Source organism: Bicyclus anynana, chromosome 10, assembly GCF_947172395.1.
Source record: "Bicyclus anynana chromosome 10, ilBicAnyn1.1, whole genome shotgun sequence".
NCBI lineage: Eukaryota > Metazoa > Arthropoda > Insecta > Lepidoptera > Nymphalidae > Bicyclus > Bicyclus anynana.
In genome coordinates this window covers 4,275,847-4,289,549 of record NC_069092.1, presented here as the reverse complement: position 1 = coordinate 4,289,549, position 13,703 = coordinate 4,275,847, and positions in this window count along the sequence as shown.

Below are 13,703 nucleotides of genomic sequence, written 5' to 3'. Positions count from 1 at the left end.
AGTACTTTGCCATTTTGTCGCTTATTAGTGAGAACGCAATCGCTCATTAGTCCAGTTGCAGTAGAGTTCACAAAATGAGCGCGAATGGCTCACTCACAAACAAGGCCAATTACGACTAAAGGTAGGAAACGTTTGAGGCACTTTTACTAGTTTGTTTTGCATCGAAACTTCTCTGTACACTGTTACCTAGTATTTAATAAAACCATTGCAGACATACCTAATTGTATTATATATATCTAAGATTAAGGTGCTTTTGGAATACTAGTAACTTTAATTTTAAGTTTTCGACTAATTATTATCACCATTGTCTCATAACATGATTTATTACCTGACGTTTCGAAAGTTCTTGTATAGTAAGCCTAATTGAAATAAATTAATTTTGATTTGATTTGATATGAATACTGACAGCCCATGTTTCTATCATAGGCAAGTACATTATTTCCCATTATTTTTAGTTTGGATCGTGCCGCGTTGCAAGAACCAGCTCATGACTAAGAGCCCCGTATGGGTTCGAAAGTAGTCGTGCATACTCCGACTTAGCGTTACGTGAGTTTTATCCATGTTTTATTAAATATATTATTTCTGTTGTTTATATATCATGGTGGCTTTGGAAGATAGCATAACGTAGTTTCAAGGGTTGTTATCTTTATTGTTCAAGTATAAAACGTAATTATATCATGAAGAATCATGTCTTCATTCACCAGACCCTTGAATTTTTGACAACGCTTCACTAGAAACCCTTCAAGTTTGATCTTTAGCGGTGTATTTCGAAGGGTTGCCACGAAGTGACTGCGGACATGAGAGGGGATATATTATGCCAAAAAAACCATACACTTATACTTAGAGAGTCTGGACTCATAAAACCTTCCAAAGCCATCACAGTTCAAACTGCAAAATTGGCAACCATACATACCTATGGCAGAAGCATAGACAAATTTTCACCCTTCCTAAATAGAGGTTTATCTGGATGTCTTCAGTCTTTTAGTACACAAACTTTACCTCAATTAACTTGTGTCTCACGGGCTCAAACTGAGTACTTTGTTGCATGACACATTTTCAGATCGTAGGCTGAAACGGATGTATAAGGCTTACTTTTAATTACGTATTCCATTTCAGGGGCCTGATTCGGTTTGCCATTTTCACCCGTTACCACAACATGTGACGTGGATATGGTATGAAATTATATACTCGTAGTTGTACGATATCCTACTTCCTACTAATATTATAAACGCGAAAGTTTGTATCGATGTTTGTTTGGATGTTTGTTACTCTTTAACGACGTTACTACTAAAGCGATTTGGCTGAAATTTGGAATGGAAATAGATTTTACTCTGGATTAACACATAGGCTACTTTATATTCCGAAAAAATCCATGATTTTCCAAGATTTGCGAAAACTGGTGATTTTGATGATATGAATGTTTGTTACTGTTTCACGCCTCGACTAGTGAACCGAATCAGCTGAAAATTTATCCCGGAAAAATCCATGGTTCCAAAGGGATTTCCAATTGCTTGCAACTTGGTTTCAATGTATTTTTAACTGATGCTAAGTCAAAACTCAGTCAAAACCACTAGTAATATATCATAAATTTCCTCTGTAACCATTATTGGTTACAGAGGAAATTATCAGTCTTTATAGACTGACCGGCCAAAATCACTACAGATCGTGTCATTGCGGGTGACAGTTAGTTTCACTCTTGAAAGTTTGCCGCGATTTACGATAATAATACGTATTATGAACGTCATAAAGGTGACTGTCACCGTACCCATGCTATCTGAAAATCACTTTATACTAAGATTTTTTACTACAATTTAGGATTAATAAATTCCTAAATTAAGCTGAAATTTAAAACAAATTAAATTCAGAAAAAATGTATAAAGCTCCTTAAAGTACTTCTGTCATTCTCTTGTCTTTATTTAGAAAATACTTTTAAAACCTAAAGCAAAGTAGGGAACTAGGAGAATCCGATCTCAAACTAGATACCACAAATTTTCCACATCTCATTAGATAATGGAAATAGGATATCCAGAAAGGGTTTTTTTTTCTATTTTTCTTACAAACATTCCTTTTTGTTGAAAATTTTAGCGTCCATAAAATAACCGGCGTAGATAGGGGTCTCCCTAATAGAATTCTTATTCCTATCCACTATCCTTTATCTTTTAGAAACATTGCTCCCTTTGTTTCTTTCTAGAAACAAAAAATCTCGAGAAATGCTGCTTTCTCTATATCTTGACCCTTGATATATTATTTTTGTGCTATTTTTATTTAATATAGTAGTCTACCTGTCTTTATATAATATTACTAGCGGACGTCCGCGGCTTTGACCGCGTGGATTCAGTTTTTCACAAATCCCGCGGGAACCATGGATTTTTCTTGAATAAAAAGTAGCCTATGATAATAATAGTAATCCAGAGTAGAATCTATTACCATTACAAATTTCAGTCAAATCGCTTCAGTAGCCGCAGCGCAAAGGAGGATCAAACATACACACTTTCACACACACAATAAACTTTTGCCTATAAAGAAAGAAAGAAAAGAAAGGAAAATGCGTTTATTTCGAAATTATGCCACACATCACAATATCTCCAGTACACCAGGACATCCAGGACAATACCCTGCGATGTGTGGCATAACCCAGAAAATGGCCCCAGCTCAGCATAATGCTACGTGTCCTTTTTAATTTGGACATGTAGCACTGATTTTCAGTTGGAACCATAGATTGGGTAACTATAAAATTAGTGTGATTAAATATGCAAAAGTTAAGATTGATTTTTAATGACAAATTAGTTCTAGACTGTTTCATCTGGTCCCTGGACTTGTAGTCACCCACTCCTGACACATTCTTTCTGCCAAATTGGAGGAGGAGGAGGATTGAATTATTATATTATTTTTTTTAATGTTTTAAGCTATAAATAAATTGTTAATCAATAGTATTTTCCTACTAATTACTTATCCATTATGGCGATCTTTTCTTTTTAACTGAATCAAATTTATAACTTAGGAAAAAATCCTTATTGCTTTTGTTTTTACCTATTAACTTCATCTTCGCACTAATTTTTCACCAATTGAAGAAGAAAATCACGAGCTATACGAGATCACAAATCAGTTATACTGCATGCATTGCCGATAATGAGAAGTTTAAAAATAACATATTTAGGAACTAGAGACGAATGAAATTAAATTGCTACATGTTTCACGGCCTAAATTATAATAAAATCACGGTGCAATTTACCCTATAAACAAATATTTAAGTCAATGTCGATAAACCGTCCAATACACAGAGCGTGGGTATTCGGCCAAGGATCTCTCTTGCAAAGAGCCAATAAATACCAGATAATAGCCGAACGCTGTCCATTAAAGAAGGGAGGAGGGTTGTCCGAGCTCAAATTGCGGCAACATTTCCTTTTATATTTTTCTCTTACTTTATCTAATTTATCACTTCGAGGAAACAATGCTGCAAGTGTTCACAATTTTTATACTGAAACACTGGAAAGGAGTTAATATTTAAGGCAGTACTAACATTAGGATGTAATCACCCCAAGCTCGTCAATCCAGATTGGAAAATCGTGGGGATAAGCTCCAAATTTATTAAAAAAGTCCTCCTATTTTATTACAAAAGGCCTCCTATTTTATTAAAAGAGGCCTCCCTCTATAGTGGGACAGTAAAATTAACTGATGATGGTGATAGTACTAATATTAATCACGATTATCCAAAACACATTGCACCAATTTTATAATTTAACTAGCGGACGCCTGCGACTTCGTCCGCGTGGAAATCAATGTAAACTTTCAAGCCCTATTACACCACTTAAGAGGTTTAATTTCAAAAATTTTTGAAACACATTATATTCAGTATTTTTGTTATAATTTTTGAAAAAAAAATTAAAACTGTAACTCTAAAAATTAATGATTTTCCATACAAACTTTAATAACAATGACAAAAACCGAATAACAAAATAACACGGACAGACAGACAGACAAAAAATAAAAAAAAATATATTTTTGGCTTCAGTAATGATTATATAATGCCCCATAACAAACATTTTCAAACTATCTTCAATGTACAGAATGTACAAAATTTGACCTGTTACAGTTTTATTATAAGTTCTAGATGGCATTAGTAGTACGTTATGCCACGGTAACGTTCGGTGTTATAAATGGTATAAGTAAAATCTCAAATTGCGTTTAAATGTATAGAATTCGACCAGTTTTATTATAAGTATAGACGTTGCATCCTACAGTGAAAGGTATCATAAAGGTTCCGTGCTTGAATTGAAGATATTACAACAAAGATGTGTGAACCCAAACTTCACATATATAAGGACAACTAGTCTACAGTCTACTAATCTTTATTACTCAGTTAGCTAAACTTACATAATTACATAAGTGTATAAGGACTTAATTTAAAATATAATCGTTCTGGGAACAAAAACGATGTAAGCGCTGTCGGCGCTTGCGGAGGGTCAAACGGCTTAACAAATTGCACAAAACACATTCCCTCTTGATTAACTTACACAGCCAGCCCCTAACTTGTAACAATATAAATTGGATGGAGTATTAGAGCTCTTCTTTACAGTTTATTATGTTTTAACCGATTTTATAAAAAACGAGAATATTATCTTATTTTTGCTAGTCCTAATAAATTATTGGAGTATGCTCGTTCGTTTTATCGTAAAAATCGGTAATCAAGTACAAGTAGGTACTCATTTTTGTGATACATTCACGCCAGTACAAGGAGCACGTTTATACTTAGTTCGTTTTAGACGACACCGTTTACATTTTTGAAGGACTAAAAGCTTATGAACCTTGGATCCTTTTATACTGAGAGTTTATCAACTCTTGATCCTGCCTACTGTTTAGTTTGAACCATGATGGCTTTGGAAGACAGCAGGTTTCAAGGACCCAGACACCAGACCCAAAATCGTCCAAGTCAAAAACGTATTTTTATTACGTTTTCCACAGAATATCATGGGAAATCGAAGTCGAGAACCATTAAAAAAAATCAAACTTTAATTATTCTTAGCAAAAAGTTACTATGAAAGAATTAGACAAATTTCTAGGAAAGAGTTACCATGAAAGACAGAGTCTGGGGACATTATACTGATTCAAGCTTAGCTTCCAAAGCTTGTAAGCTTAATCTGACAGTGACAACCTCATAGATAATTTATACCCCAAGTTCTGATGTGTATAACTTACAAAGTTGCTCTTAATAATTGTTTGCATATCAAGTTAATACCTGAATATAATGGAAGTGTAACTTTACAAAAAAGTTATCTTTTTAACCGACTTCAAAAATAGGAAGATCTGCTCAGTTCGACGCGGCACTTTGTATTTTACATAAAATATTTTTAACAAAAAAATTTAACCAACTTCAAAATCACAAAAATAAACTAAAAAGCGAAAAGTAACATCGTATGTGCTACCTCCAGATCACTTTAAAGGCGGTACACTAATGCATTAACTAAAGCCGATTAAATCATATTTTTTTAAGATTTAAAGACAGTTCTTTCAGAAACGGCTTGGCACCGCATTCAAAGTAATCTGGAGGTAGCACTTACGATGTTATTTTTCGCTTTTTAGTTTATTTTTGTGATTTTAAAGTTGATTCAATCTTTTGGTAAAAAGATTTTATGTAAAATACAAAGTGCCTCAGTAAAAATACTCCAAATTTGACCCTCACGTTATTATGTAACTGAATATTGTATGACGAGGGCGAGTCGAGGCAATTTTGTAGACGGTCATATCTCCTGTCCGTAGGTCGTTAACGTGTCCTCTCAAACGCCGGATGTTGTGTAATGTATCGGAGCGTGTCGAATATTTTCCTCCGGCTTATAAGCCATTATGCGAGCAAACGGCCCGTGTGAAAGTAAAGCTACTAACACATCTACGTGACGCGATATTAACATGATATCGACATGACAAATGAAGTGGGAAATAAAGGACAAATCCCAAAATGGGCCTTTATTATTTGTAATTTATAAGCAGGTCAATAGTATTTTTTACGGATAGAAGATACAAATTGCTGTTGTGAGAAAATAAATTTCAAAATTTTTAAAACCCGCATTAATAAGATAAATATTTTTTTTTGTTTCGCTCCCTTGTCTACAAATTAAACATAGACAGTACAGTAGTGTTCAAAAACAGCCAATAAAAACACCTTTAATTGAATTCATAACCGGTGTATCCCTAAAATGTCATGCTGACAATGTCATGTAATATTATCAAATTGTCAATAAGACACAAGTTAAAAAGAAACAGAGAAGCATTAAACAAAAAAATCTTAAATTGCTTTAAAACGCCTTAAACGAACGCTACTACGCGAAGATCACTGACAATGTCAGGGTGTGAGTTACAAGCATGTTGTATGATAAAAAAATCTTAATTAAAGTTGTAAGCTAATGAAAAAAAAATACATTTTATTTAATTATTTTAAAAAAGTGAGGGTTCCAATTTTTTTTTTTTTTATTTTGGATCTTAAACCCTATATTTTATGTTCTTTTAAGATAAAAATAATTTAAGGCCAGGCAGGCAAATAAGGGCCAGCCTTCATACAAAATGGAGACATGTCCTTTTATTCTCAACTGCATGGTTGTTACAATGATTTCTTTTACCACTTTTTGATAAATGATGGATAGTTTACACGTAAGTTTTGGCATTTTCTTAAATTATTTCAACTGACAAAGATATGCGTATTAACTATCCAATACTTATCAGATAAAAATGATCTAGTAAAGGCCCTTTCATAACCTAAATCAACAGCTAATCATAAAAAACATATTATTCATAGCGTCCAAAGCAGGTTTTTTCTTTCTCATGCAAATAATTTCAATCACAAGTAGGTAGAAGTTAAAATAGTTAGAATATGTCCTGTGAGATCATGTAAGAATAACATATATGAGCTTTAGGTCTTATACATTTAGCAAGGACTTTGAAGGTAGATTTTATTTTGTATTGGATTATATAACACGTCTTTTCTTATAACCTTTTATTGAACAATAAACTGTAACTGGCTTCGTCGGGGTTTTTCGTTTACGACGCGTCAATTTACCTGAAGTTTTATGTAGGTATGGTGTATTGGTTTTGCGTGTGTAAAAGCAATAATGTTGATAAAGAAGCGTTTTTAACTACAAGATTCTGATTTTCTTTGGTTTTGGGATATAAAAAAAATATTACTTTTATAACAAAAAGAGCGTTAGTAGAGTCTAAAGTCTCCAATTTAATTTTAGTAATTGAAACATGAACTTAATTGTTAAGGTAATTTTCCAGTTCGCGTATTTCCTTGTGTCTCATCTGTGCAACTGTCAGGAACAATAATTTACAAACGTTTTACAATCCTTTTGTACAATGCTGATAATGAATCCATTACACTCTCATAATAGTTTAGATGGTTAAATCCAAAGGGTCTGTCTTCAAAGTTTCAGCCAATTTAACGTACCAGCATGATTTTATGATTAGGTAATAATTTATTTCAGTATTCCGACAGTTCAGATTATCCTTGTATTTTTATTAGCCGATGTTCTTTTAATAATAATTATGTTTGTTTATGCAAATTTTTAAATAATCATATTTGTGTTTAATTAAATGATGGTTAGTTTTTTTTTAGAAAAACAATCTGTACTAGATAACGCGTGGAACTTTAAACAATCTACATAAAATTTATTCCGTTGTAACTCCCCTGAAATCCCATAATATATATTATTTCTAAACCTTCTAAACCTCATGTTTTGTTTGTAATATACCCGTATATGAATACATACAGATATTTATATATGCTATGTTTATCATAACCAAAACAAAAAAGAAATACTTGTCGGAGGATTAGATAGTAGTGTTATTCGTATAGTCAAGCCATTGCATTGTAAGTTTCTTAGCTGGAAGGCAACTCGAGCGGGGAATCGGAGCATTTACATGTAATAAAAGGATCCTTTAACCCTGCTACTAGCGGTTGCCAGCCCGTAATTCCGCTCGTGCTTGACTACCTGCCCTATGATAGTTAATCCTGGTTAACATCTGATAGTATTAGCGCTATACTTGATTAATATTGTAATTAGAAGGTAGACCTGTAGAAGTAAGTCAACGGTATTGATGGATAGTGTTACTTTGTGTATTTACCATCCCTGACATAAAGCGTAGAACCTAGTTGAGACTTAACAGGATATCCTGATATTTAGCCCACGTGATTTAGTCTGTTCTCCGTTAATCAAAAGTGGAAGTTAGCCATGAGCCGGCACACTTAAATCTTTAAAATAAAACATTAACGTGATGTACATACAGATTATGTATTTACATGATATTTATACTAAAAGAGTTGATATTTTCATCGTAAATGCTTCTGCATTTTAAAATGCATTTATCACAAACGTGGAACAATAAATTGTTCTGGTTTGTGAAAATCACAATGCAATACTTTTAAAATATTTTTCAATATAGAAAACAGTGAAGTATCTTTGTTCATAATGCGTTTATGATGAATGTGAAAATTCCGTCACGTAAAAGGGATGCTACTCGTAGCAATATGATATTTATTTCACAAACTAAGTCTTATCTTTTTTTTTTTATTCTTTACAAGTTAGCCCTTGACTACAATCTCACCTGATGGTAAGTGATGATGCAGTCTAAGATGGAAGCGGGCTAACTTGTTAGTAGGAGGATGAAAATCCACAGCACTTTCGGTTTCTACACGGCATCGTAGCGGAACGCTAAATCGCTTGGCGGTACGTCTTTGCCGGTAGGGTGGTAACTAGCCACAGCCGATGCCTCCCACCAGCCAGACCTGGACAAATTAAGAAAATCTTAATCTGAACCCAGGACCTCCGTCTTGTAAATTCACCGCGTATACTACTGCGTCACGGAGGCCGTCAATATCTGTATACATATGTTTCCTTACATTCAATGTATCATTTTTCATCATGAAGTTTAAACAAAACGCACAAATAACAAAGTTATTTGTAATTTTGTTTAAACGTCCATACAAATTTAACGATCTCTGTCAGCGACGACGTCATTCTTTCGTGTCATTTAGTATGGAGCGTTTTTAAGGATCAATAATAGCTGCGTTGATAGCCCAGTGGATATGACCTCTGCCTCCGATTCCACAGGGTGTGGGGTCGAATCTGGTCCGGGGCATGCATTTCCAACTTTTCAGTTGTGTGCATTAAAAAAAATTAAATATCACGTGTCTTAAACGGTCAGAAACATCGTGAGGAAATCTGCATACCAGAGAATTTTCTTAATTCTGTGCATGTCTTTGGTCTGCCAAACCGCATTGGGCCAGCGTGGTGGACTATTAGCCTAACCCCCTCTCATTCTGAGAGGAGACTCGAGGTCAGCAGTGAGCCGGATATAGGTTAAAAATCATCATCATCATCTCTATTGTAGATGTAGATGTAGATGAATAGCAGTTCCGTTGGTTCCACACACTACATTACCCAGAAGGGAGTTTGATACATTATTGACCGATCCTGTATCCCAAATAACCGATACCTCACGTAGCATCCGGTATTAAAGAGGTTCCGCTAACGATCTTAAAACAAAAGTAGTTACTCTGTAATCTGCCCTCCGCTAGACCCTTGTCAATACATCCGTGCTAATGTCTTCACCAAACATACACCCATACCATCTCAATTATTTACCACAACTCTAATGTAGTTAACTTTAATTTGTTGCCCTATCTGTATTGGTATATACAGAGTAAGCGTAGTTAAAAAAAAAACAAAAGACAGTTTTTTAATACTAAATCAACAAAATTACTGCATTAGTAAATTTAGGCAAGTGTGCATTAGTAGCAGATATTATAATACATTTTGAAGAAAAAAGTTGTAATATGCACATTTCAAAAACTTTTTCTTCTATTGAAAATTCGGCACCTCATAAATACCTAAATTTTAACCTTTAACCAATAAAAAGCCATGTTATTTTAGAGCGTCATTTACTAAATTTTATCTCCGTTTTCCCATGGGAATAGATACTGAAACCGCAGGGCAACTGCAAGTAATTTATATAACAGTTAAAGTATTTTTATGATTTTGTTGAAACGAATTTTAAGCGAAAAAGTTTGTGGACTAGTTTCGTTAGTAAAAAAAATACAGAAAAATGGATATAAAATGATTGTAGTTTCAACTCTGACAGCATTGAAAGCCCAGCGTGGTCTCATGACAATGCGGGGGCTATGAAATTCATTCATCCGTGAATATGAAATGCTTTGTTCATTTCCCGACACTGTAATACGAAGTTTTAAAACAAATAACCTTTATGCAATCACATAACCAGAAAGCTTTTTAAACAACTCCCGTATGTAATTACATCGAAATTCTATTGAATACGTACCATTAACGATGTATAACAACGTTGATATGGTTTTATTGAATGTATTTTGTATCTCTATTGCTTTTCATTTCTGCAATGTAAAATTGATTTTGCATACAAGTTTTAACACTAGAAACACGCTTTTGCGTGTATATTCTTACCAAGTAAGACGGGTTAAAGCGGTCATGAAACACTTCATCTTGCTTCTATTCAATAATAATCTTTAGAAAAACGACGTATTTTCTAACAGCTACGAATTAATTGAATTTGTGTGCAAGTTAATTGTTGCATTTAAATTTAATGTCAGAATTTAAGATTTCGGGAATAGGTATTTACCTCTTATTCGAACCACATTGACTTTCTACATCTTCTAAATTGAACAATACCTTTCTTCTTACGCAGCCGGGTAAAAAGAGCGGTTAAGTTTGACATGTCTGTCTATCTGTCTGTGTAGGTCTGCGGTATATGTATGTGTGAGTCTAACTGTGGCATCGTAGCTTGTAAATAAAGGAACCGATTATTATGCGTTTTTTTTTTATAACTACACGCTTAAAAGAAGAAGCTTGGCTAGACAATCTCGTAGATTTATGAAATGTCTTCGTCATCTTATAAAAGCCGTCCTTCGCTTTATTGCTTAGATTTTTCAGGAAAATGGGATTTTTTTTTTGAAAATCCTAAATTGTTTTCACCATTCTGTTGACGCGTCCGCTCGCGTGTCATGATTTACCATCGATGTTTAACTCAGCCGGTAAGCTACCGTATTGCATTAAAACATTAATTATTATTATAACTTTTATAAACAGTCATCACTTCATATAAATAAATCACAGCTACAAATTTCCAAAAACTTATTAAATTACTTGCACCGTTGCCAATATGTAATGAAACATCACTTGCTAGTTCAATTCTGATTATTTATTTTAATTTAGCGTTCCGGTACGATGTCGTGTAGAAACCGAATGGAGTGTGGATTTTCATCCTCCTCATAACAAGTTAGCCCGCTTCCATCTTAGATTACGTCATCACTTACCATCAGGTGAGATATTAGTCAAGGGTTAACTTGTAAAGAATAATTTAAAAAATATAAATATCCTCATATATTTCTTAACTAGCGGACGCCGGCGACTTCGTCCGCGTGGAATTCAGTTTTCACAAATCCCGCGGGTACCGTGGATTTACCGGGATGAAAAGTAGCCTATGTGTTTATCCAGAGTAAAATCTATTTCCATTCTAAATTTCAGCCATATCGCTTCAGTAGCCGCAACGTAAAAGAGGAATAAACATACACACTTACACACTTTCACACTTACACACAAACTTTCGCCTTAATAATATTAGTAAGAGTAGGATTTACATTACCAATGCACTACATGCACTTCAAATTCACTCCATAAAGTTTACCGAGCGTAGACACTATACAATCTTACAATTACATTCACTGATACAAGAAAGCTTACGCTTAGGCGTAGCGCTTCGTTCTGTGATTAAACTATCGATATTATCGATAAGGTATCATTATTCTATGGATTTGGTGAAAAGATAATGTACTCGTAGGCTACATTGTACGTAGAAAATAATAATATCCATTATTTATTTTACAACGAAAACAAAATCATTTTCTTCTTGGCTCTATTCCAATACCATCACTAGACTCGAGCCAGATATTATAAAGGCTTAAGCCCCGGGGCACTGACTTTGTTATGCCTATATTTACGTAGATTTATTCAACCCAAACTAGTTGTGCCCTCGGTTTTACTTGCGTAGATCTAGTTCGCCTAGGAAAAGCGAGATGAGAAGTAAGTAGATTATAGTCCATCTTTGTGTTACGTAGTGTAATGAACTGACACTAATTTATTTTCGATTCATTTCAAATGCACACCAGTGATTTCGACCGCTTGAAAATCAGTTCTGCATTAGCAGGCTAATTCTCTATATTTGACGGCGAGTTGACATAATACCAAATTGAGATTCTATGTAACAAATGTCACCTGGTGCTTACTAGTGAATCACACAGCAGGTAAATGACATCTTGTCAATTGATTTGATGTTTATTTTATTAGGTTGAATCACCAAAATAGTGAATAGGCTAGCAGTTAACGCATACGACTTCTATAAAACACGTAGTTTGCTACAAACTGAACCCTAATTATGTACCCAAATACTGAATAGTAGTCGAATATTCGTACCATCTCTACTTTTATTGTTTCATCATCATCATCATCATTATCAGCCGATGGACGTCCACTGCAGGACATAGGACTCTTGCATGGACTTCCAAACGAAACGGTCTCGAGCCGCGAGCATCCAGCGGCTCCCTGCAACCCGCTTAATGACTTCGGTCTAACTAGTTTTATTGTTTGACTACTTAAAAAGCAACAGTAATAATGTACAAATATACAAAATGTTTTATCTACATAGTAACTTTTGAACTAGTTTAAACTAAAATGTCAATACTAACCTTGCGAGAAAATTCAAGTTTTGTTGCAGTATTGTTCTGAAACTCAACTGAAGTTGACTAACAAACGCCGTTCTACAATAATGTATACAAAGTAGAGTGTATTTGCAGTATCTTCAGACAATGCAACAAAGTTTAAACACTACCCACCTAGTTCTCTCGGTCAAGAAGATAACGAAACAAAGTTAGCCTGTTTTTATTTTTGACTCTGATTGTACAGCAAGGCGACATGCTTTTTCACTCGACTGTTCCAGAGGAACAATAATGTTTTTTAAACTTGTGTTTGTTGTATATAATTTTTAAATTCACCATCATCATCATCATCATCATCATCATCATCATCATCATCATCATCATCATCATCATCTCCTTACCCTTATCCCACTTTAGTGGGGTCGGAAAAATATGTCAATCTTTTCCATTCGTCTCTATTACTCGTCAACTCATCATCCACTCCTTTTACACACATGTTCTCTTTCACACAATCCAACCATCACTTCTTTGGCCTTCCTCTCCTCTTATGTCCTTCCACTTGCACATTCACTATCATATTTTTTATATGTTTAAACTCTCATCAAAGAAGATGGTGGTTCTTAATTTTTTTATAAGGAATATGCTCGCGCTTGACCACGATCTCACCTGATGGTAAGTGTACATGTGGCCTAAGGTGATACGCGCTTGCCTAGAAGATGCCTATTCACTCTCATCTTAAAGATGCCTAAGTTGTAAGAATTAGGAAATACTGACTTCGGGAAAGAGTTCCATACCCTAGCCATGCGTATAAGAAACGAAGAAGCGAATCGCTTCGTACGAGTTCTAGGAATGTCAATGACGCAGGGATGGAAACCTACCCGGTGTCTTGCAGTGTGATGGTAAAAAGGTGACGGTGGTACAAGCTCAAATAGCTCCAATAGCTCAAATAGCTCAATTAGCTACAAGTATA